The sequence below is a fragment of the Rhinatrema bivittatum genome, chromosome 12 (genome assembly GCF_901001135.1).
Source record: "Rhinatrema bivittatum chromosome 12, aRhiBiv1.1, whole genome shotgun sequence".
Classification (NCBI taxonomy): Eukaryota; Metazoa; Chordata; class Amphibia; order Gymnophiona; family Rhinatrematidae; genus Rhinatrema; species Rhinatrema bivittatum.
Genome location: NC_042626.1, coordinates 7053111 through 7076160, shown reverse-complemented (window position 1 = coordinate 7076160; position 23050 = coordinate 7053111).

Below are 23050 nucleotides of genomic sequence, written 5' to 3'. Positions count from 1 at the left end.
GTATGATTACCCTATTAATCATATAAATGGACTAGGTCCATGACATCTATCTTATACCTTAATTTATATAAACATGTACCGACACTGTAATGGCACTTTCATAGATACATTTTTTGTAACCAAACTAAATATATGTGCCTCTATGTAAACCATTGTGATGGTGCATTACTAAACAACGGTATAGACAAGATTTTAAATAAATTAAAGATGTTATATGGGCGAATGTATATTTGACAGTAGTTATAGTTAGTCTTCCAGAAATCTGAGCGTTTTTCATAGGATTGCATTTCCCAGCTGCTTCAAATCTGAGCATTCTTCAAGAAGGCATCTTTTCCGAGCAGAAATAAGTGAATATAAAGTGGATGGCACCATACTTAGTGATACAAGATGGACCCAGGACATCAGGGAGAAGCTGAGCCAGTCCTGATTTTACTGCCAGCGCTTGCATGTGATTGGTGTAAAACTGGAATGGATTCGGCCTGACTGATCTGGAGCCATCTGGTCACCTCACCATGATGCAGCTCGTAGCATCGTGCACAGATGTGATCTACATGTACCATCAGCTTCTCCCCTTGACAAAATCCATTCGGAGGCACAGTGCAGTAAATTAACATGCAGCTCACATAAGCAAATGTATTTTGTATTCTAGCCGAGGAACAGATTTTGTCAACTGACGTTCATCTATAAATTATTAACCTCGTATGATCCTTGCTATCAGACACGTGGTCACATAACCTCAGAATTGTGTTCCAAGCAGGAAAAACTGGAAATCCTGCCAATAAAGGCTACTGAATTTTTCAAGCGTGGAAACTGAAATAAAGCTTAGCAAATAAAAGGCATATATATGATATAAGGTGATACCTTTTTTTTTTTTATTTGACTAATGTAATGCATTTCTTAATGAGCTTTCAGGTGCCAACACTGAGAGGTTTTAATGATGTGCAAATTTGGAACCTTTTCTGTCAGAAAGGAAACAGTAGAACTAGGGGTCACAAAATGAAACTCCAGAGGGGACAACTCAGAACCAGTGTCAGGAAGTATTTCTTCATAGAGAGGGTGGTCACTGCCTGGAATGCCCTTCCGGAGTTGGAGGTGAAGAAGAAAAGAGTCTTTGAATTCAAAGGGACATGGGATAAACACTGTGGATCCCTAAAGGCTCGAGGACTGAAATGAAGAAGAGGGTGCGTGGAGGTGACCTGCACAGAGAGCTTCAGTTATTACCCTTAACAGAAGCATGAGGATTACTACTCTCAATCAATAGCCTTGATGCTCTTGATGCAACTGCAACATCGCTCTCTGCTTCGGCAGAGGGGGAGGAAAGAGGAACTGGATATAGACAATAACCACATGGGCCCTGAATTTTACGTTTTGGGGTACTGACCCACAGATATAAGGGAAAAAGTACAGGATGGCTTTAAGGCCAAGTCCCAAAGAAAAGAACATCAAGCTGTATTGTCTGAATTATCAAGAAGGCTCCTTACCCAGTAAAAATGTTGCTAGCATTAATTTGTTATGAGACAATGGTGCAAGGAAGAGGGATTCAGCTTTGTAAGGAACTGGGGAAACTTTTGGGGAAAGGGGAGACTTTTCTGAAAGGATGGGCTCCACCTTAATCAGAGTGGAAGCAAGCTGCTGGCACTAACTTTCTAAAAGGAAATAGAGCAGCTTTTAAACTAGAACAAGGGGGAAAGCTGACAGTCACTCAGCAGTGCATGGTTCGGAGAAATGTATCCTTGAAGGATACTAATGAAACAGGAGAGTTAGGGCATCCCAAAGGAGAGGTTCCATTAAATGCAAACATAGTTCATATACCTATATGTAAAAAATCACCAAAGCGAATGATTTCTGAATTATCCCTAACAACTGAAAAGCAGGTTGTTAATACAAACAAAAAACACACTTTGAAATGTCTGTATGCCAATGCCAGAAGTCTAAGAAGTAAGATGGGAGAGTTAGTGTATAGCAGCAAATGATGAGAGTGACATAATTGGCATCACAGAGACTTGGTGGAAGGAGGATAACCAATGGGACAGTGCTATATCAGGGTACAAATTATATCGCAATGATAGGGAGGATCAGCTTGGTGGGGGTGTGGCACTTTATGTCCGGGAGGGTATATAGTCCAACAGGATAAAGATCATACAAGAGACTAAATGCTCAGTAGAATCTATATGGGTAGAAATCCCATGTGTGTTGGGTAAGAGTATAGTGATAGGAGTATACTACTGTCCACCTGGACAAAACGGTCAGACAGATGATGAAATGCTAAGAGAAATCAGGGAAGCAAACCAATTTGGCAGTGCAGTAATAATGGGAGATTTCAATTACCCCAATATTGACAGGGTAAATGTAACATCAGGACTTGCTAGAGACATAAAGTTCCTGGATGTAATAAATGATTGCTTCATGGAGCAATTGGTTCAGGAACCAACAAGAGAGGGAGCTATTTTAATTCTTTGTGGAACGCAGGATTTGGTGAGAGAGGTAACGGTGGTAGAGCCACTTGGCAACAGTGATCATAACATGATCAAATTTAAACTAATAACTGGAAGGGGGACAATAAGTAAATCTGCAGCTCTAACACTAAACTTTCAAAAGGGAAACTTTGATAAAATGAGGAAAATAGAAAAAAACTGAAAGGTGCAGCTGCAAAGGTTAAAAGTGTTCAACAGGCATGGACATTGTTTAAAAATACAATCCTAGAGGCGCAGTCCATATGTATTCCACACATTAAGAAAGGTGGAAGGAAGGCAAAACTATTACTGTCATGGTTAAAAGGTGAGGTGAAAGAGGCGATTTTAGCTTAAACTTCCTTCAAAAATTGGAAGAAGGATCCATCTGAAGAAAATAGGATAAAACATAACGATTACATGTCCCTCAAAGAAGTCTCAGATTGGCCAACAGAGCTCTACTAACCATTCCCTCAGTCAAAACAGCAAAGTTGACCCAAGTCAGAGAGAGAGCACTATCTTTGACAGGACCGTTACTATGGAACACATTACCCCTGGAATTAGGACTAATGAAAGATTTAAAACTCTTCAAAAAAGGCTTAAAAACATGGCTCTTCAAAAAAGCATTTCACAGTGAGGTAGCTGAATAACACAAAAACAGCTGAAAGTCACCAGTATAAAATGCAGAGTTGCTTATTTTTATTATTTTTTTTCTCATATTTAAGTATTATATTTGAAAGACAGTATAAACATATGATTACGCTAACAATCATAAATGGTAACACACCCATTCCCCATTTAGAGTATATTATTGAACTATGTAACCGTATAATACTGGCACCTTTTCGATAATTTAGAAACCAAACATATTTGTGTCTAACTGTAAACAGTTGTGATGGTGCTCTACTAAACAATGGTATAGAAAAGTTTTTTAAATTAAAAAAAATTAAAAAAATAAGCATTGCCAAGGTAAGTGTAAAACATTGATAAGACAGGCGAAGAGAGAATATGAAATGAAGTTAGCCATAGAGGCAAAAACTCATAATAAAAACTTTTAAAAATATATCCGAAGCAAGAAACCTGTGAGGGAGTCGGTTGGACCATTAGATGACCAAGGGATTAAAGGGGCTCTTAGGGAAGATAAGGCCATTGCAGAAAGACTAAATTAATTCTTTGCTTCCGTGTTTACTAATGAGGATGTTGGGGAGATACCAGTTCCGGAGATGGTTTTCAGGGGTGATGAGTCGGACGAACTGAACGAAATACTGTGAACCTGGAAGATGTAGTAGGCCACATTGACAAACTAAAGAATGGCAAATCACCTGGACCAGATGGTATGCATCCTAGGGTACTGAAGGATCTCAAAAATGAAATTTCTGATCTATTAGTTAAAATTTTTAACCTATCATTAAAATCATCCATTGTACCTGAAGACTGGAGGATAGCTAATGTAACCCCCATATTTAAAAAGGGCTCCAGGGGTGATCTGGGAAACTACAGATCAGTTAGCTTGATTTCAGTGCCAGGAAAAATAGTGGAAAGCGTTCTAAATATCAAAATCACAGAACATATAGAAAGACATGGTTTAATGGAACAAAGTCAGCATGACTTTGTTCCATTGTTCCATTGTGAGGCAAGTCTTGCCTCACAAATCTGCTTCACTTTTTTGAAGGAGTTAATAAACATGTGGATAAAGGCGAACCGGTAGATGTAGTGTACTTGGATTTTCAGAAAGCATTTGACAAAGTCCCTCAAGAGAGGCTTCTAGGAAAAATAAAAAGTCATGGGATAGGTGGCGATGTCCTTTCGTGGATTACAAACTGGCTAAAAGACAGGAAACAGAGAGTAGGATTAAATGGACAATTTTCTCAGTGGAAGGGAGTGGGCAGTGGAGTGCCTCAGGGATCTGTATTGGGACCCTTACTTTTCAATATATTTATAAATGATCTGGAAAGAAATAAGACGAGTGAGATAATCAAATTTGCAGATGATACAAAATTGTTCAGAGTAGTTAAATCACAAGCAGATTGTGATAAATTGCAGGAAGGCCTTGAGAGACTGGAAAATTGGGCATCAAAATGGCAGATGAAATTGAATGTGGATAAGTGCAAGGTGATGCATATAGGGAAAAATAACCCATGCTATAGTTACACAATGTTAGGTTCCATATTAGGTGCTACTATCCAAGAAAGAGATCTAGGCATCATAGTGGATAACACATTGAAATCGTCGGTTCAGTGTACTGTGACAGTCAAAAAAGCAAACAGAATGTTAAAAATTATTAGAAAGGGAATGGTGAATAAAACGGAAAATGTCATAATGCCTCTGTATCGCTCCATGGTGAGACCGCACCTTGAATACTGTGTACAATTCTGGTCGTCGCATCTCAAAAAAGATATAATTGCGATGGAGAAAGGTACAGAGAAGGAACAGTTCCCCTATGCGGAAAGGCTAAAGAGGTTAGGACTTTTCAGCTTGGAGAAGAGACGGCTGAGGTGGGATTTGATAGAGGTGTTTAAAATCATGAGAGGTCTAGAATGGGTAGATGTGAATTGGTTATTTACTCTTTCGGATAATAGACTAGGGGGCACTCCATGAAGTTAGCATGGGCACATTTAAAACTAATTGGAGAAAGTTCTTTTTCACTCAACACACAATTAAATTCGGGAATTTGTTGCCAGAGGATGTGGTTAGTGCAGTTAGTATAGCTGTGTTTAAAAAAGGATTGGATAAGTTCTTGGAGGAGAAGTCCATTACCTGCTATTAATTAAATTGACTTAGAAAATAGACACTGCTATTACTAGCAACGGTAACATGGAATAGACTTAGTTTTTGGGTACTTGCCAGGTTCTTATGGCCTGGATTGGCCACTGTTGGAAACAGGATGCTGGTCTTGATGGACCCTTGGTCTGACCCAGTATCAGCGGCGGATTCCCGAGGACGACCGGCCCGGGTATTCGCTGCCCAGGCTGGCCCAGGACACATCACGTGGGCTGCGAGCGCAGCTCTGTCACGGCCGCGCATGGCAGACCACATGACTGGAGCAACCGGCCCACTGGGGGATGCCCGATCCCCCGATAGGCCAATTGGCCCCTGCCCAGTATGGCATGTTCTTAGTGAGTTGTGATGCAAAGAAGGCCTTCGATAGGGTGGCGTGACCCTTCCTACTCTCTGTGTTGCGGAAATTTGGCTTTGAGGGCCATATTTATGACCATATTACTCTATTGTACATCAGACTTTCAGCTAGAATCTTAGTAAATGGACAGTTGTCCAAGCCTGCCTCTCTAAGGAGAGGGACCAGGCAGGGATGTCCCCTATGTCCGCTATTGTTTATCCTGACAGTGGAACCTCTCATTCTTAAATTGCACCAGACAAAGGGTGTAACTGAGATATTCCTGGGTTCTTTTCAAATTAAAACCCTGCTATTCGCGGATGATATTCTTTTATTGTTGTCCAAAGCTAAGGTAGTGCTGCTGGTAGTGCTTCATATTTTCTCTGCCTATCAGGTCTTCTCTGGGTTCAAGTTAAATTTGGACAAAACAGAAGCTTTAGATGTCTCAGGAGCCTTGCAGCAGGGCTGGGAAAACCTTCCTGTTAAGTGGGCAGGGGCATTATCAAGTACTTGGGGATTCAGATCCATAAAACACCAGATTTGTGGTATTCTAACAACTTCCCGCTGATTTATAGAGAAATTGCACCAAAAATTGGTGAGTTAGCAGGCACTGCCTCTTTCATTGCTTGGGGTGTATTGCAGTCATAAAAATGGTCATTTCCCCCAAAATATTATATCTCTTACTTATGCTCCCCTGCTATTTACATGCTAAGGACCAGCGTTTGTTACAAAAATTGCTGGGGACGTTTCTTTGGCAGAATAAGAAGGCACGACTGTCGTAATCTACTCTGACAGCCCCAAAGGCAAAAGGTGGGTTGGGGGTCTCAGACTGTGTTGTACAACTGGGCAGCGCATCTTCGATTTCTAGGGGGATTGGCTTTATGCTACCTCTGAATAATACAGACACTTGATTTGATTTCAGCTCTGTGTGCTCCTTTACACCCAAAAGTGTTTTTACATGCTAAATTGGAGGTCCTGAGAACATTTTCCCTTCATTTGAGCTGGTGAGGTTGGTTAGGCAGACCTGGGTTATACTCTAACTTTTTGTTAATGCTGCCCCATGCCTTATTACATAGAAACTTAGAAATGACGGCAGAAAAAGCCCAAGCAACCCATCCAGTCTGCCCAGCAAGCTCCCATACTTATCAGTTTTATGGACTGCCAAGGTGAGGGCCCTTGTTAGTTACTGTTAATTTCCTGCCACCCCCTGCCATTGAAGCAGAGAGTAATGTTGGAGTTGCATCAAAAGTGAAGTATCAAGCTTATTGGTCAAGGGTAGTATCCCCCACGTCAAGCAAGTTACCCCATGCTTGTTTATCTAAACTGTAAATTTCAATGCCATGTTGGATGTTGTCTTTAATATAATTCCTCTTTTCCACATTTAGGGTAGTAACCGCTGCATCAAGCAAGTTACCCCCAATGCTTATTTGTTTTCCCAGACTGAATAGTTCAATGTCCTTGTTGGTTGTTATCTGAATGCATATCCTCTTTTCTACATTTCCCCTTGCCTTTGAAACAGAGAGCAATGTTGGAGTTGCATTAACCATATAAAGGCTTATTGAAGAAGGGTAGTAACCACCATTCCAGCAAGCTACTCCCATGCCTCTTTTCATTCATTCCCATCCTCTAGCCTTTAGGGATCCACAGTGTTTATCCCTTGCCCCTTTGAAATCCTTCACAGTTTGTCTTCACCACTTCCTCCGGAAGGGCATTCCAGGCATCCACTATCCTCTCTGTGAAGAAATATTTCCTGACATTGGTTCCGAGTCTTCCTCCCTGGAGTTTCAAATCATGACCCCTAGTTCTACTGATTTCTTTCCAATGGAAAAGGTTTGTTGACCATGGATCATTAAAACCTTTCAAGTATCTGAAAGCCTGTATCATATCACCCCTGCTCCTTCTCTCCTCCATGGTATACATATTTAGGTTCCTCACCCTCTCCTCATAAGTCATTTGATGGAGACCACCCACCATTTTGGTCGCCCTTCTTTGGACCGCCTCCATCCTTTCTCTGACCCTTTTGAGATAAGGTCTCCAGAACAATTGCCCTTTCATGCAAATCTGATGTTTTCTTTGGTTTTGCATAAGACGCATAATCTGTGGGTATCCTCTGAATGGACTTGGCAAGAATTTGTAGATCCTGGCACGGGTAAATTGTTTTCATTTGAGTAGTGTAGAGACAAATTGAGATTCCAAGCTGGTCACTTTCTGCTATATGGCCAAATTAGAGCACAGTTTCAGAAGCTAAAATCTGCAGGTACCTTAGCTTTGGATAATCCTTCTTACTCTGTCTTACTGTTCTTGTTTACTAACAAACTGGGATTCCTGGTGCATTTGTATGTGTTTCTTCTACATACTAAATCTTATTCCGTTTATGACAAGCTTGTTTTGAAATGGCAGGTAGATGTTGAAGAGAACTTAGATGTTCTCATGTAAGAGGGTGCTATGCATCCATTTCCAAAATGTCCACTAATGTAGCTCTCGAGAATTACAGACCAGAATTTTCTATAGGATTGTGATCTCCCCTTTGCATGCCTGTAAAATGGGTCTCATAGCAGATTCTAAATGTCCTAAATGTGGATGTGCATGCACCTCGTTGATACATTGTTTTTGGCACTGTGTGCCTATACAAGCCTTTTGGGAGTCAATACGTGGGCAGCTCAGCACTATAGTACATTTTGATATTAAGTGGTCATGTTCTTTTTGTCGTCTTAATGACATTGGGGATAAGATGTTAATGTGGAAAATATTCTTTTTGCTCCAAGGCCTGTATGATTGCTAAGAAATATATTTTGCTACACTGGCTTAAAGATGCTCTACCTACCATAGACATGTGGCACACTCTTCTGATTGAACTGTTTCAAATGGAATATGGATCCCAATACCGACATTTCTTCCGGAAGAAGAAACTGTTTTTCAAAGTGATCTGGTACCCTTTTTCTCAATCATTGCCGGACTCCTTGCGGCTATTATGCCTCTTTTGATGACTAGGAGTAACTTTACTGGAAATAATTCTTATCAATTTGTCCTGGGAGTATGTTCCCTCCTCTACCATGGTCACTGGATTTTCTCCTTCTGAGATCCCAGTTGTTGCTGTGGTTGATTCTGAGGGGGAGGGTATGACACTGGTAAAACCTTTGTAGGTATACAACCATATACTCATGCTTTTAAGTTTGGATTGTATGTTTCTGTTGTATTCCTCAATAAAGATATATTGGGGGAAAAAAAGGTTAAGATAACCCCCAAAAGACATCTGGTGTCTCTTAACAACTGCGACGATCAAAAACTAGTACTGAAATACCTTCCTGGTTGTAAATCTTTTGTTAAAGTGCAAATTAAAATGCCTAACTCGCAGATATACTGGACTAAAGTCAGAGGGATATATAAAGAATTGCATTTACCCATTTTCTTTGGATGATCCAAAAGGAGCAAAGAGCAAAACAGCTGGTTCTTTTTGGGGTCCCCGAGCTCACAGTCTTCTAGGGTTTTTCAAGGACCTTCCTTGTAGAGGGAAGTATCCTTTGTATGTATTAATATAGTCCTATTTACCTGTATTGATTTAAGTAAGGCTTTCTGTGATGCTGTATTCATTTTTTTTTATACTACTTATTTTTGCTGAATCATTATCCATATATTAGCAACATTGTAGTAAACTAAGTTTTGCCTTACCAGATTGAGTGTAGAGTGTTTTATGACATAATATAAAATATACCCCCATACGGCCACTGTATTCAGGTTGTCAATGTCTTCATTTTTCTCAGAATTTGCTAATCTTGTCCTGGTTTCACCTTCTTGTGGATTTTATTTCCTGAAGAAAAGCCTACAAATTTAGGGATGCAATATGGTAAAAATCCAGGACTGGCTCAGTCTTTGGCATAAAAGATTAAGGCTGGCTATTAGAAGCCCATACAACTAAGAATTGTTCCTTAACAGCAAACGGGAGGAAGCTTTAATGACTAAACTCCGACACGAATTTCAGACTGTGGCTTGGCCAGGTTGGAGTAGATGTGGGGGTGGGGATATGCAAATCCCATTCCGAGGTAGCTTGTTGAGGAATACAATTGGGGAAGAAGGTCCAAAGCCTGGATTTTGTAGAGGAATACAGTTCATTATAGCATTAGTACGAGTTAATGAAAAACTTCTTGTGATTTTATATATATATATATATATATATATATATATTTATTTTTATTTTTTTTTTTGTTGGCAGCATTGCTGAGGTGATTCAGTTTAATGGAGTCAGATGTCACTGTCCACAGTAAGAGAATGGAGCCTCATTTAACCCCAGTTGTGACTTCACTCTGGGTGAAATGATTGAGCTGGCAGTCCTCAGTTTCTTGTTTTGTTACTTCTCTACCTAACAAAACTTATACCTTGATTTAGAGCAAGGATGCTGAAGTATGGCCTTTGAGTGCCTCAAACAGGCCTGATTTGGAGGACAACTGAAATGTTAAAATTAACTATAAACTAAAGCTTCTGTAGGCATGTAAGTCTGATAAATACTTATTATGAATGCTGGAAAAAGCAGACCTATTCCAAGAAGTTATGGACCAGCTTTCACATCTACCTTAGACTTGGAGAGAAGAACTATTGTAGAATGCATCACTACTCTAGGATTGAGACTAGCAAAGTCCAGCAAAGCAGCTGATGGTTTAATGAGGTTGCTGAGAATTAATCTAGGAAAAAACATGTGCAAGGCAATCAAAATCCACAAAGGAATGCCTTCTTCAATGAACCACAGTTGATCTGGAAACCAATGGTGCAGAAGGTGGGCTTTTTGGAATCTCTGATGTGTGCTCACTATAGGCGAAGAACTGGTTCTTTATTGCAAATGATTTGGCAATGAGTTTTGTGTCAGTCATATGGAGAGGCTCTTTTTTTCTGATGAATGTTTTTTTTCTTTTGGCTAGAACTTGGGTGCCTTCTAATCTGTTTACCTTTGGCTAAGAGAAGAATTACTCTTAAATGGAAGGTGGTGGTCGTCCTCACTTTCATAAGAGGGTTGGTTATCTGTCATTGAATATTCTCCCTATTGAAAAAGGAAATTATTATTGAGCAATTATAGATCAGGAAGTTGACTCTAGTTATTTCTGCTTTACTGCTTATTTTCTTGTTCAGGACTGTTTACTGTTAAAATGTTCATTCTTAAAACTTATTTAAAAAAAAAAAAAAAAAAAAAGCTGCAGTTATGTGTAATTGGACCTCCTGCAGAAAGAAATGCCCAGATGCTAGTGATATTGTTGGAGAACCGGCCAGACCTTGAGAGTAAAAGTCGCCGCTTGCAGGTCTTTCTTTGACATTGAAGAGTTGACTAGCTGCTGTCTGGATATCATGAGGGAAATGTATCCTCAAATTCAACTGATTTTGAAAGCACATGAAGAAAATGTTCACTGACTGCATTGAGCTCTTCAGCCTTGTTTATGGAAAGACTATTGGAAAGCCACAATCCATTGGGTGGAGGTTCAAGCACCGAACAGTGACCAGAGGGCCCCCCTTGGCAGCTTCATGTCTTGGGCTGGTCTCTGGAAAGACGGCTGAGCAACCCAGAAAGGACATTTTAGTAACAATTTCAGTCGCACCTTGAATGTCCCAAAGGGATCTCGGGCTGTAGCCCTTAGCCAGACATTCTATAATGAGCAGTGACATGGTGGCTTTTTAATGTGTTCAGGGTGCCAGTTAGATCAGTTCTTTTCAATTAGTAATTAATTGAAATAATTGCTTCATATTAAAAGGAGTAATGAACCAGTTTCCCTCCTGCTGTTGCTGAAGGCCTTTGCTCATTTAGTGAAACAGCTGTGACCCATGTGGCCTTAAGTTCACTGCTCAATTAAGCAGCAGGCGAAAGTTTCCCCCTTCTATTAGCTTCCAAAAAGGAAAGCAGCTTGTAATTACAAACTTTGCCCTGGGGATTAATTAAATATTGCAGGAGATATTAAGGAAGTGACTGCTACCTTATCTCCAGCCCCCGCCCCCAGAGGACCGTGGTATTTTCATATAGAAACTTATTTCCCTGGAGGTTTCTGACTTGTAAAGGGAGTGGGGAAGTGGGCTGAGTGGACGGGGAAGGCTCATTGCATCAGATAATTAAGATTGCTATGGAAAGGCAATTTAATTGTATTTTTGATGGTCAACATGCCTGTTCTAGGTGGCACCCACAAAACCCTCTGTTTAAAGGTTTCGCATGTCACAGCATCTGGTTAAAATCATTTGGATGGCAGCAGTTGTGAGATGAATAACCTAGTGTGACCAAAGTCCATTGGGCCCAGCGCCTAACCACACCAGTCAGCTGCAGGTGCTCGGAGGAAGCTTCTAAGAACCAGGCTATCCCTTTTCCTACCCTCCCAGTGTCCAGCAGTTGTGGTCTGGGAATGCACTGAAGCTGGCCAGATGTTTAATAGTCCATGAGTGACTTGTCATCGATAGATTGTCTAAGCCATTTCTGCGTCTAGTTCTGCCTTTTGTCCCCCATAGCATCTCGTGGCAGGAAGTTCCACGGGGTAGCTCTGCAGCATGTGAAGACGTATTTGATTTCATTTTCAACCTGCTGCCTGACCGTGTCTTCAGGTGCCCCCCCCCCCTATTTATTTCCTCTGCATCTTTCCTCATTCTGTGTCTGTGGTAAAAAGACCTTGCACCAAATCATCTCATTCTAGTCTGATGAATCCGGGTGCTATGTGCCAGCCTGTGGCATTGACAGATGTTAGCTCTTATTTATTTCATTTTATTTATTAATCACCTCTAGCAAAGACCTAGGCAGTCCACAGTTCGACATTCATAATAAAAACAATTCCAAAGTGAATGAAAACGTAGTACACATAAATGAAAAGATCAAAGAAAAAAACAAAACAAACTCTGCTGAAAGAAACAGTTTCATCCCAAAAGCACCTTCCCTTTCATAGTGCCTAAGCTAAAGTAAATAAGTCTTTTATCCCCACATCGTTTCTTCCGCCATGAATTGCAGCCAGAAGCTTTAGCAAGGCCTGGCAGGGTGACCTGCAGGGGTTATCGCAGCTCCCTGTAGCCAGGCCTGGAGCGGAGACTCGGCTCTGCCGTACCAGAAGAAAAAACTGCCAGGTATCTCCAGCGCTGCGGTTTCTTAGCTTTTAGCAAGTAAAAACCTCATGCCCTCGTAATTAATGCTCCATGGTATAAATTAAAACTAATTAGCTATCCAGATACTGCGCCACTAAATAATAAAATTAGGAATCTGAAGAATTCAGGTGTGCAGATGAAATAAAGTGCAGCTGCTTATTGGTCTGTTAATAGAACTCCAGGGAGCGATTAATTTCAGGAAAGGGAGGGTGAATTAGGACACAGAACAGGTGGATGGCAGAGGTGGAAGAGAAGGAGTGGTGGGAGGCAGGGAAGGAGCTCTCTGCTGCTATATAATAAGTGATGGCTTTTAATAAAGGGAACATGAGAACGTGTCACAGCCAGAACTCAGCAGCATTTTATTGCTAACATTCAGCATCTTTTAATTGTTGGTGTGAAAATAAAGGACAGATAATGACGAAAGTATTAATTTTTAAAGAAGCCTACCCCAGACTTTAGAATCAGCCAGCACAACTAGATTAGAGCACTCACTCATAGCACAATGGGCTGTAATACATCCTGTTTTCAATAAGGTTCTTTAGAGAGGGAAGGACTGCAAACACAGCTCTGCCAATGCACTTTACTCCTACCGTACAGCACCCCTGCTATTTGTGTACTGAGACCCCCTCATACATTTCTACCAATGCATCTTCTTCTTGCCCTGTAGCATCCCCTGTTAGTCCACTACTGAGAACCCCTTGCACAGCTTTGCCAATGCACCTGCCTGTATCACATCCTGCTATTTGAGTACTGAGATACTCCCCCCCCCCCCCCCCCCAAACACACACACAGCTCTACCAATAAATCTCACTCCTGCCCTGCTATTCTTGTGCTCGGTGCATTCACTCCTGTCCTATAGCACCTTCTGCTATTCCAGCACTGAGATCACCCTCCTACTCAGATCAGTCCTGACCTGCAGCACCCACTGCTATCCTAGTATTGAGATCCCCACCCATAGCTCGCAAATGCACCTCACTCTTGCTCTGCAGCACCTTGATTTCCAGTCCAGAGTCCCCTCCATATAAACACCGCTGCATCTGACTCAGAAATGCAGACAAACATATGAACTGAAGTGAACCCATCAGAGCTGAAACCGTGTTTCAGCTGGATCAGTCATCTAAATTTTTATGTTAGAATAACAAGCACTTATAACATCCTAGAAATGACCTGCAGTGTGCTAAAGCTGCCAAAAGATGGCATCCCATGCCCTGCTTTACACAGGTGAGAAATTATCTAGCAGTGACGGTGCTCGATAGCTGTCCCCAAGCTGGTGCTGGGGCATTGTTCTGTACAGATCTGTCATGGAAACTGGAAACAAAATAAAAGATTATTCATACCTAAAAATATTGGACCTTGTGCACATCTTCGAACATTTGAATTGTTTTATTAATGGGAGCATGAAGCATTCCTGGTCAAACAAATGACTGCTGTAGAATAGAATAGTAGATTATACTATCCCAGGCAGCTATCAGCACATTTCCCATGTTCCATGAATTATTCTGTCACAGCACTGATTTGTGTCTCCTACGTTAGCTGCACTGGAGACTTGAATAGTGGATTATCCTATCCCAGCCCTGATCAGTGTGTGTACCATGGTGTCGTCTACACTGTAGAAGAGCATGGCAGATTATTCTAAACATTGCATCCTGACTGAGTCTGTGGTGAGGTATTTTAGGGGTTAATATTCAAACTCATAGGTTATCCAGTTAAATGGCAACTTTTTGCAGGAAAATAACTTATCTAGATTTTAGCTAGATAAGTTATTTTCCTGCTAAAATTTAGCTGAATTTTAAAAGGGGTGTTTTGGGGCAGGTAAAGTTAGCCAAGTTTCAGCTGTATCAGTCTGTTAGTCAGGTAACTAAAGTTAATTGGCCGGATAACGTGCCACTTAACCAGGTATATTAAAAAATCATCCAGTTAAGTGGCAAGAATGAAACACCGAAAAAAAATAATTCTGGGCTTTTAGGCCCAATTCCCACAGTCCTCCCACCCCAGAAATTAGTTACAAATAATTGGGGCTGTAGCATCTGTACCCCCCCCCCCCAACCCTCTCAATTTCAAAAAATAATTAAGCAGCAAGGACTACAGTTCTGAGACAGAAGCACCCACTTCTTTCTCCAGTTTGTCAAGAAAACAGATGATCTACACCTTCTCCCTTCTCACCCACCAGAAACCTTTAATCCTTACCCTGGAACCTCCTGCCCCACCCCCCCTTCCCGCTGATCAGCAAGGCCCCCAGCCGGAAGCGGAAGCTTTACGCACCCCCGGCACTTCCAGCATTCCTCAGGGGTCATCGTGGGCTGCGGGGTGAGGTGGCCACCTTAGCTAGTCAGTCGCACTTCTGTCCAGTTGCAGAGCTGGCTTCTGCACACTGTTTAGTGGCAGGGTTACCCCCATTCTCCAGCGTCCTGTGGGGAAAAAAAAGAAAGCAGCCTAACGGGAATTCCTCATGCCCTCACAGGTGGCTGTCACTCTTGGCAATGTTTGGAATATAATGGGCCTTTTTTTGTTTACTGTTGTGATGGGAAAAGAGTAAAGATTTTCATAATGAACAGCTTTCCAAGCCACTTAATGTCTCTAATTCATCACTTCCCATTGAAGCTGTGTGGGGGCCTTGCTGAATGCAGATTCTTGGTAACAGAAAGGAAGAGGAATGATGCGATGTAGTCTCTCCTTGCCCCTGCTTGCAGGATATTAATGTGATGTACAATGCGTCCCCTTGAATCAATATTTTTCTCGTTGCTTCACAAAGAGCACAATCCATCATGCAGTTCTTCATTTGATAAAATCATACTGTGTCACGTTAACTCAGACCGATGATGTCACGGTGTTGCCTCCTGAAAAACTGATCAATGGTGCAGATGCAAACTGTTGGCCCTGCCACGTATGCTGCTCGCACGTGAGAAAGCAGCCGGGTTCAACTGTCTTTCTCCAATAGCTGTGTCTTATCTGCTTAGGCCTAAGGAAGTCTGAGGTATGTCAACATCCCTGGCATAAAATGTCGCTCATTTTGAAGTGCTTCCTGAAAGCTCTGAAATTTGTAGCATGATCCACTCTGAAAAGGAGAAACTAACTTTTTAATAAACCAATTTCTCTAAAAATTAAGGGCTTAGCATTCTTTACCTGGAGTCGCTCCAAGCCCATAGTAAGTTTTGTCAGTAAACCTCATGCTCCTGAAGCAGGTCCACTGTGAAGCCGTTTGGTGAGGGGTTTAAGAAAGCAGGCAGGGACATGGCCCCCTGAAAGCAGTTCAGCTGTCCTTCAATCTGTATAATAAGACCACAAACTATAGCATGGCAAAGGTGTCTGAGTAGGAACATCATCCCCAGATGCCTCTTTGTGCTGTTCGGTTTCCTCATTTCTCAAGTCAGCTGGTAAAAGTTCAAATATCAGACTGAGCAAAAGCAATCCAAATGAGGACTGTACATCCTGGAGGAAAATCACACAGATGGAAGAGAAATAGTAAACCCTCTTCTAACCTGGACCTTGGTGCGTTCTCCCTTGCCACCATTAATGACACTAATTACAACCAGACTTCTCAAAACATTTTCATACCCCAAACATATTTTTTATTTAATAATTCTCCTATTCCACAATTTCCAATAGATCAACATGGATAATAAATTCACATTCTTAAATAAAAATAGTACATTAAATTATATAACGCACATTATAATAAAATCACATAAAATACTAAACACACAACATAAAACATTTAAAAATATCTTAAATGAAAAACAACATATTTGATGATGCGCCCTCCTCAATTTAATGGCCCCTGCACTAAATATTCTCAGCCATGGCCTCGTGGTGTTAATTTTTGCTCTTTTTATTTTACATATTGTTTTAGTGGAAATTTTTTATGTTTTCAGTCTGTATTCACATTGGCTTTGTAAACCACCTTTTTGGCAGGCTTGTCAGGTCGGGAATGCAGTTTAAAAACCTTTTAAATAAATAAATGGATAAACTCAAAGCCTCTTATTTGTTTTTCATTCTGTGACCTCTCTTTCTGTCTTGCCTTGATTGTAAACGCCAAAGATCAGGGACTGTTCATTACACTGTACAGCACTGCACTGCGTACACCTGGTATGTGCCATGCAAATCATGACAATAAGAACAGTAAGGTCCGTGCTGGGCCACTAGATCTTCAGTATTGCTTTGTATGTGTTTCATGGCTTTTGAGTTGCCATTCTTTTATGTCATATTTCAGTGCTTTCAGAAGGATAGGGCTGATATTTGAGTATCTGAGGTGGAAGAAAGGAACAAAGGTGCCATATCGAGAGGGGAATTGAGATCTACTTGTGTTTGAGCTCTGTGCACAGTATCTCTAAGGTACTGGCCACAGAACGTAAAGGTGTCCCATATAGAGGAGGAGCAGGCGTGGCCAGAGATGGATTCTGAAGGTCCCTGAGCCACACAGTGCTGCCTCAGGCACGTTCTGGCAAGGCAGAGGTCATGGAGCGGCTCATCTATCCTGGATCAGCATTCTGCATCCTCATCTTTCTTATAAATGTGTTGTGCTGAACAGGCTGCTCGCTCCATAGAGCTGTGTCGCTACCATCGTTAACTCAGGGTAATAGCCTGAGGCCGGGCGCACCATTAGCTTTAATAGATTATGCCTGTGTGGTCCAAAGTTAGCCGTTTCCTCAAGCAAAGCAATTTTGTCCCAAGCTTTGTCCCAATAGCGCTGAGGTAGGAGAACTAATGTAAAGAGGTGTGAGGTGGCTGCACAGACACGGTATCTCCACAAGAGGTCAGGAAAGGTCAACGAAGCTTCAAACTTTTTAGCCCATGAACAGTAGATACCTAGATATATTGGTACAAATCAAGTTACGTTTAATGTGAAGCAAATTGTTTCTAGTTTCTCAGAGGCATGTGCTGTCGAGTAAAATCCTCAGACTAGATCCATTATTCAGACAGGAGACCGTGCAGGGTTCCTAGGTGCTGGAGGAGTGAGCACAGCTGCTGTTGAAGATGGGACAACTTCACTTCCAGCTATGTGCCATTTCCTCCAGCTATAGGGGGAGAGTTTTGATTTCCAGTTCCTCACTTGTAAGAGGAAGCTTCCAGAAGTCTCTGGAGTTATTAATTCTTACATCTGACTTATTTTCTCTTACCCACCCAGCTGTCCTTTGGATGCAGTCATACAGTCTGGGTAATAGAAAACTACTGCCCGTCTCTTCACCCCAGAGGTGTCTGCATGCATGTGTTTGAGGTATTATTGTATTATAAAGTGCCTGGGGATCCTGTTAGGATGGAAGGGGTTATTCCAATCCAATCCGTTATAATTATCATTGTTAATAATAATATTTAACTGTCTGCCTACCCCGAAGCACCGTCAGCAGCAGGTGACATACTGAGAGCGATGCATACAGACTCTTCTTCTTTTAATGATCTGTAAAATGCATTACAGAAAACCTAGTCATTAATCTCCATGTGTGTATACATCGTTTGGACTGACAGTGCCATTTTCCTGACTCCCAGGAGCCAGAAGCAGTCCCTAGGGGAGGATAATTGAATGTGAAGTATTTTATTCTTGACTTGGTTAAATTTATGAGGTGTCATGTTTCTTACATAAATTGTAACATTGTATTATGCCAGCTGTCCTCCTGATTCTCTGTTGTGACAGTATGTTGTGCCCTGCCACCAGTTTCTGGATGGGGTGTCTCTTGCTTGTGATCGTGTGATTTACAATGGTACTATGCCATTGGGAGAATGGGCTACCTGGCCAGAACACATTCTCATCTTGGATAGGCAGGAGAACATGATTAAGGAAACAGAGAACATCAAGATTTAAACAATAAAGTAAAATTCTAAAAAATGCCTATTTTATGAGTGTTTTATGTACAGATCATATTTTTAGTTTGTATTGTTTTTAGATGATATATTTGTTACAATGATTTTATGATACAGAGAAAGGCAACCAAAATGATAAAGGGGATGGAATGGCTCCCCTATGAGGAAAGACTAAAGAGGTTAGGGCTGTTCAGCTTGGAGAAGAGACGGCTGAGGGGGGGTATGATAGAGGTTTGCAAAATTATGAAAGGACATGAACAGATACATGTGAAATTGTTATTTACTCTTTTGGGTAATACAAAGACTAGGGGGCACTCCATGAAGTTGGAAATTAGCACATTTAAACAGAGAAAATTATTTTTACTCAATGCACAATTAAGCTCTGGAATTTGTTGCCAGAGGGAAACAAGTATGGGGGTAACTTGCTGATGTGGCGGTTACTACCCTTAAATAACAAGACTGTTACTGTGATGCAACTCAAACATTGCTCTGCTTCAACAGCAAAGCATAACAGGGAATTGGATTCAACAGCAATCACGAGGGCTGGGGGGGGGGGGGAGGGTGTAACGAGGAACTGGATTCAACCAACGAGGGTCCTGACTTTTATGGTCCGGGAAACATATAAGCATGGGATTACCTACACGGCACAGGCTTACTGGGCTGACTGGATGGACCATTTGGTCCTTTTCTGCTGTCATTTCTATGTTTCTATGATTTGGTTAAGGCAATTAGTGTAGCTGGGTTTAAAAAAGGTTTGGATAAGTTCCTGGAGGAGAAGTCTATAAACTGCTATTAATCAATAGGGAAAAGCCACTGCTTGTTGCTGGCATTCGTAGAATCAGATCTATTTAATGTTTGGGTACTTGCCAGGTATCTGTGGCTTGGATTGGCCACTGTTGGAAACAGGATACTGGGCTTGATGGACCCTTGGTCTGACCCAGTATGACATATCGTATGTTCTTTTTGTCGTACTGTACTAAAAACTGTGGTGTGTCGGGATATACATTCTTAAATTAAAATGGTGGCTTAGCAAAGGTTGGTGCAGTATATCAGACTGCCAAGCATATGTTCCAAGAACCATGGAAGACCTTGATATTCAAGGATTCCAAGCAAACAAAGGGCGATTTTATTACTGGGCTGACTTTCCTTTTTAAGAACAGTAATGAATCTTCTTCAATGCATATCAGCAAGGCGAGTGATGGCAGCTTGAAATGGTGAAATCCATGTAAGTCCTTTCGCTGGCAAACAGTGTACTTAGCGTACAACCTGGGCTGTGAAGCTTGCTTGCTAACAAAAGATCTCACTGGTTTGACACTCACAAGCAGCGATACCATCGTTCTCCCAGTCACTCGCCTCTCACTTCACTCAGGTTCACCAGTAGGAGAGCGAGGCTGGAATCTGAGAGAAGACTGATGGAGGGCAGGCCACGCTTGAAGCCTCGATTGCTGTCATTTCTGCTCATGAGCATCAAACTTGCGCTAATTAGTTTTTCCTGTAGGCAGGTGCGCATCTAATATATGCCATATTCTTTGTAAAAAAAACCCAAAAAACAAAACAGCAGCTCTCACAAAGTTCAACAGTGTGGAGTCACAACTAAACCTGTTTTATCTGCGACATATATTTGTATCACGTGTAGTGGTAACTTTCAAAGCTATCCACGCACTTAAAACCCAGTTTTATGCCTATAGATGACTGTTATAAAACAGCCTGGGGCTCAATGCAAGTAAAAGTATGCACATATTCTGGTTTTGTGTGAACATTTACACAAAGGCATTCCAGGGAAGTTGGAACCTATACGTACACTTTCTAATTTAAAAATAAATATGCATGTAAGTTAGCTCACATAAATTAAACTCTCCAGTTACTAGGAGGCGATTTAAATAGAAGGATGGTAATACCAAAATATGCAAGCAGACTTGCAAATTAAACAAAATTATGCTTGGAGACTAGATAGTCACCTATATAAACTAATATTTATTATAAAGATTACAAATTACACAAATTAGAGCACTAATAGATTATAGCATATGATTATACAGAAATGTAAATATTTTGCATTCATATCATTAGAGAGAAAATGTGTAACCCCTGGGTCAACGTCCCTTCACAGTACCCCAATAACCACATCTCAAATTATGGGCTTAAGTGTGCAACTTTCCTCTTCTGATGTTAACCCTCTCCGAAAGTCCAAGATTCCTGGGTTGGGAGAAATTTTCAATAATTGTTTATACATCAGTCTTTTTTGAACACAGCAAGAAGCATCCTGGAAGCTGATTTGGTTTCCTATGTAATTTTTACTGATTAAAAATAGAAAATTGAAAATATTCAGGTACAAATTCTTGTTTTTTTACAATTCATTTATAGCTTTAGTTTTAATTTATTTGTGATAAAGCTTCCAATAAATTTATGATGTTACTGATGCCAATCAATTCCTCTGTTCCTGGTCCTGTTTAATCAATTGGAGTAGTTTGAAAGCTTTCTCCCAGAATTTGGTGGATAGGATGATACTCCCAGTTTAGGTAACATAAGTCTAAATCCCATTTGGCATCCTTTATTCCAATAGTTCAGCCATTACTACTTCTCCTTACTTTCCTGTTGGTTCCTGGAGACTACCTTCATGCTCCTCTCTTCAATATCTTGATGATATGGTCGTGGTTAGCCCTGGATGGGTGTCACTGGTCTCCTTTGTACTCCTCAGTTCTCCTCCTTCCCAGGAATGAATGAAATATTAATTCCCCTACAAGACTTCCAATAGTCTACTGTATCTCTCTCTGTGAGAAACTCCCAACTCATTAGGGGGTTACTATCCCAAGTCCCTGGATCCTAAGGGATGCAGATAGATTGCAAAGAGAAGTCTTTGGAAGGCTATGAAAACTTCCTTCACCCAAACTCAATTAGCAAAAATGACTTTTCTTAAAATGGAAAAGTCACCCTTTCCACTGGCCCATACCCAGGCTTCCCCCTAGAAGCCCAAAGGTCCTTTCCCCCAAAACACAACGAAAACAGGAGCATGTATAGAGACATCCTGAAAGAGCTAAATCAAAATCTGTATCCTACAAGGGTTTTATAGTCTGATTCCATTACTCCAGTCTCCCACATGGAGTAGCTAAACCCTATCAAAATATTCTTTATGTTCCCCCACTAACAATGGGACAGTCCTCCTAGTAGGAACTCATAGGGTTCTCTACATTTCTAAATAGAAAGTAAAGTTCTGCTACTTATTATTTTTGTAAACAATACAATAGGACTTACTGGCAGTTGGGTCAAACTGCTTCTTGTAGATCAGATGGGCATGGAGGCCAGGTGATCACTCTGCACCCCGGTCATGCCTCATGATGGCGTTGATGGCAGCTCCTCTCTCTTGTTTCATCTTACTCCTTTTTGAGCAGTGTGTCTCTACAGTCAGATGATGTTAGCCCTGTTGGTCATGGGTCGTGCTGAACAGCCGCTCTGACTTTCCACCCAGGATGTGTGTTGGCTTTGTGACGAGATGTCTCTCCCATTGTTTTTGGTGAAAAATAGGAGAGAGATCTTGCAGATCTACACACACATATGAGCGATAGAAGCAGTTTTAGCAAATATTTTCATCTTGGTATTTTCCACTCGCATCAGGTCCTACAGGACACTACTGCTTAGAAAATATTGTAGGGACAAAGAAAGAGGCACGCCTCCTTCCTCCCAACATCCCTAGGCAGCTGCCTTCTCTGCCTAATGGGAAATAATAATCCAGGACAAGCACAAAGGAGCACAACACAAAATATCAGTAATTCTGGGGAATACTTTGAATACTTCATTGAAATTACTCAATGTGGAAGCCTATAGCAAGACATTTAAAGTTGGTAAGCTATGGTATGGAAAAGCTGCAACATCAACACTCATGCACAGCTTTATAGAGTTTGGTGTTGGGTGATCAAAGGAAGGCTGGACTCAGTGGAGCTTTGGTCTTCCTTCAACCTAAACAACTAGCCTTGAACTTCCAGCACCCCACAACCTCCATCATAAGTAAGGCTTCGGGGGTGTTTTCCATTTATTCCCTGACTTTCTTGGGTTATTTATTGAGCTACAATAAGCGCTGGCCTGCTGATACATACCCACATTATATGTGAGGCTGATGGCTCAGCCCTCCTTTGTTTTCCATATTGCTAAGCAAAATGTAAAAATCGTATGCTGCCTCTCAAATGATTATGCATTAATAATAATGCTGCCCTTGGGGGACGGCTGCAGTGCAAGCATCTTATTTCATGCCATGAATACTACACTAGATGAGCGTGCGCTGCACTAACCCATTAGAAGAGGCGTTGAAATGTTATTAATTGTCAAAAGCAATTAAGTGCAGCAACATGTCATGGGTAACTTAACAAGCTTCTTGTACTTGGTGCCAATTGCATCATAATAATCTTGGTTAGCTAAGCTAATGTACTACTATTTTTTTTTCTAACCTTGGTTTGATTTCTTTTATGTTTTCCTTACATTGGAGTTTGATCTCCTTACTGGGAACATGTGGTACTGGGGAACTAGAAAAACAAAGGAGCACTTCGGCTCCATTGATGTGCATCAGAGGGCCAGGGTGTGATAGGCATAGTTACATGTGTACCTTTCA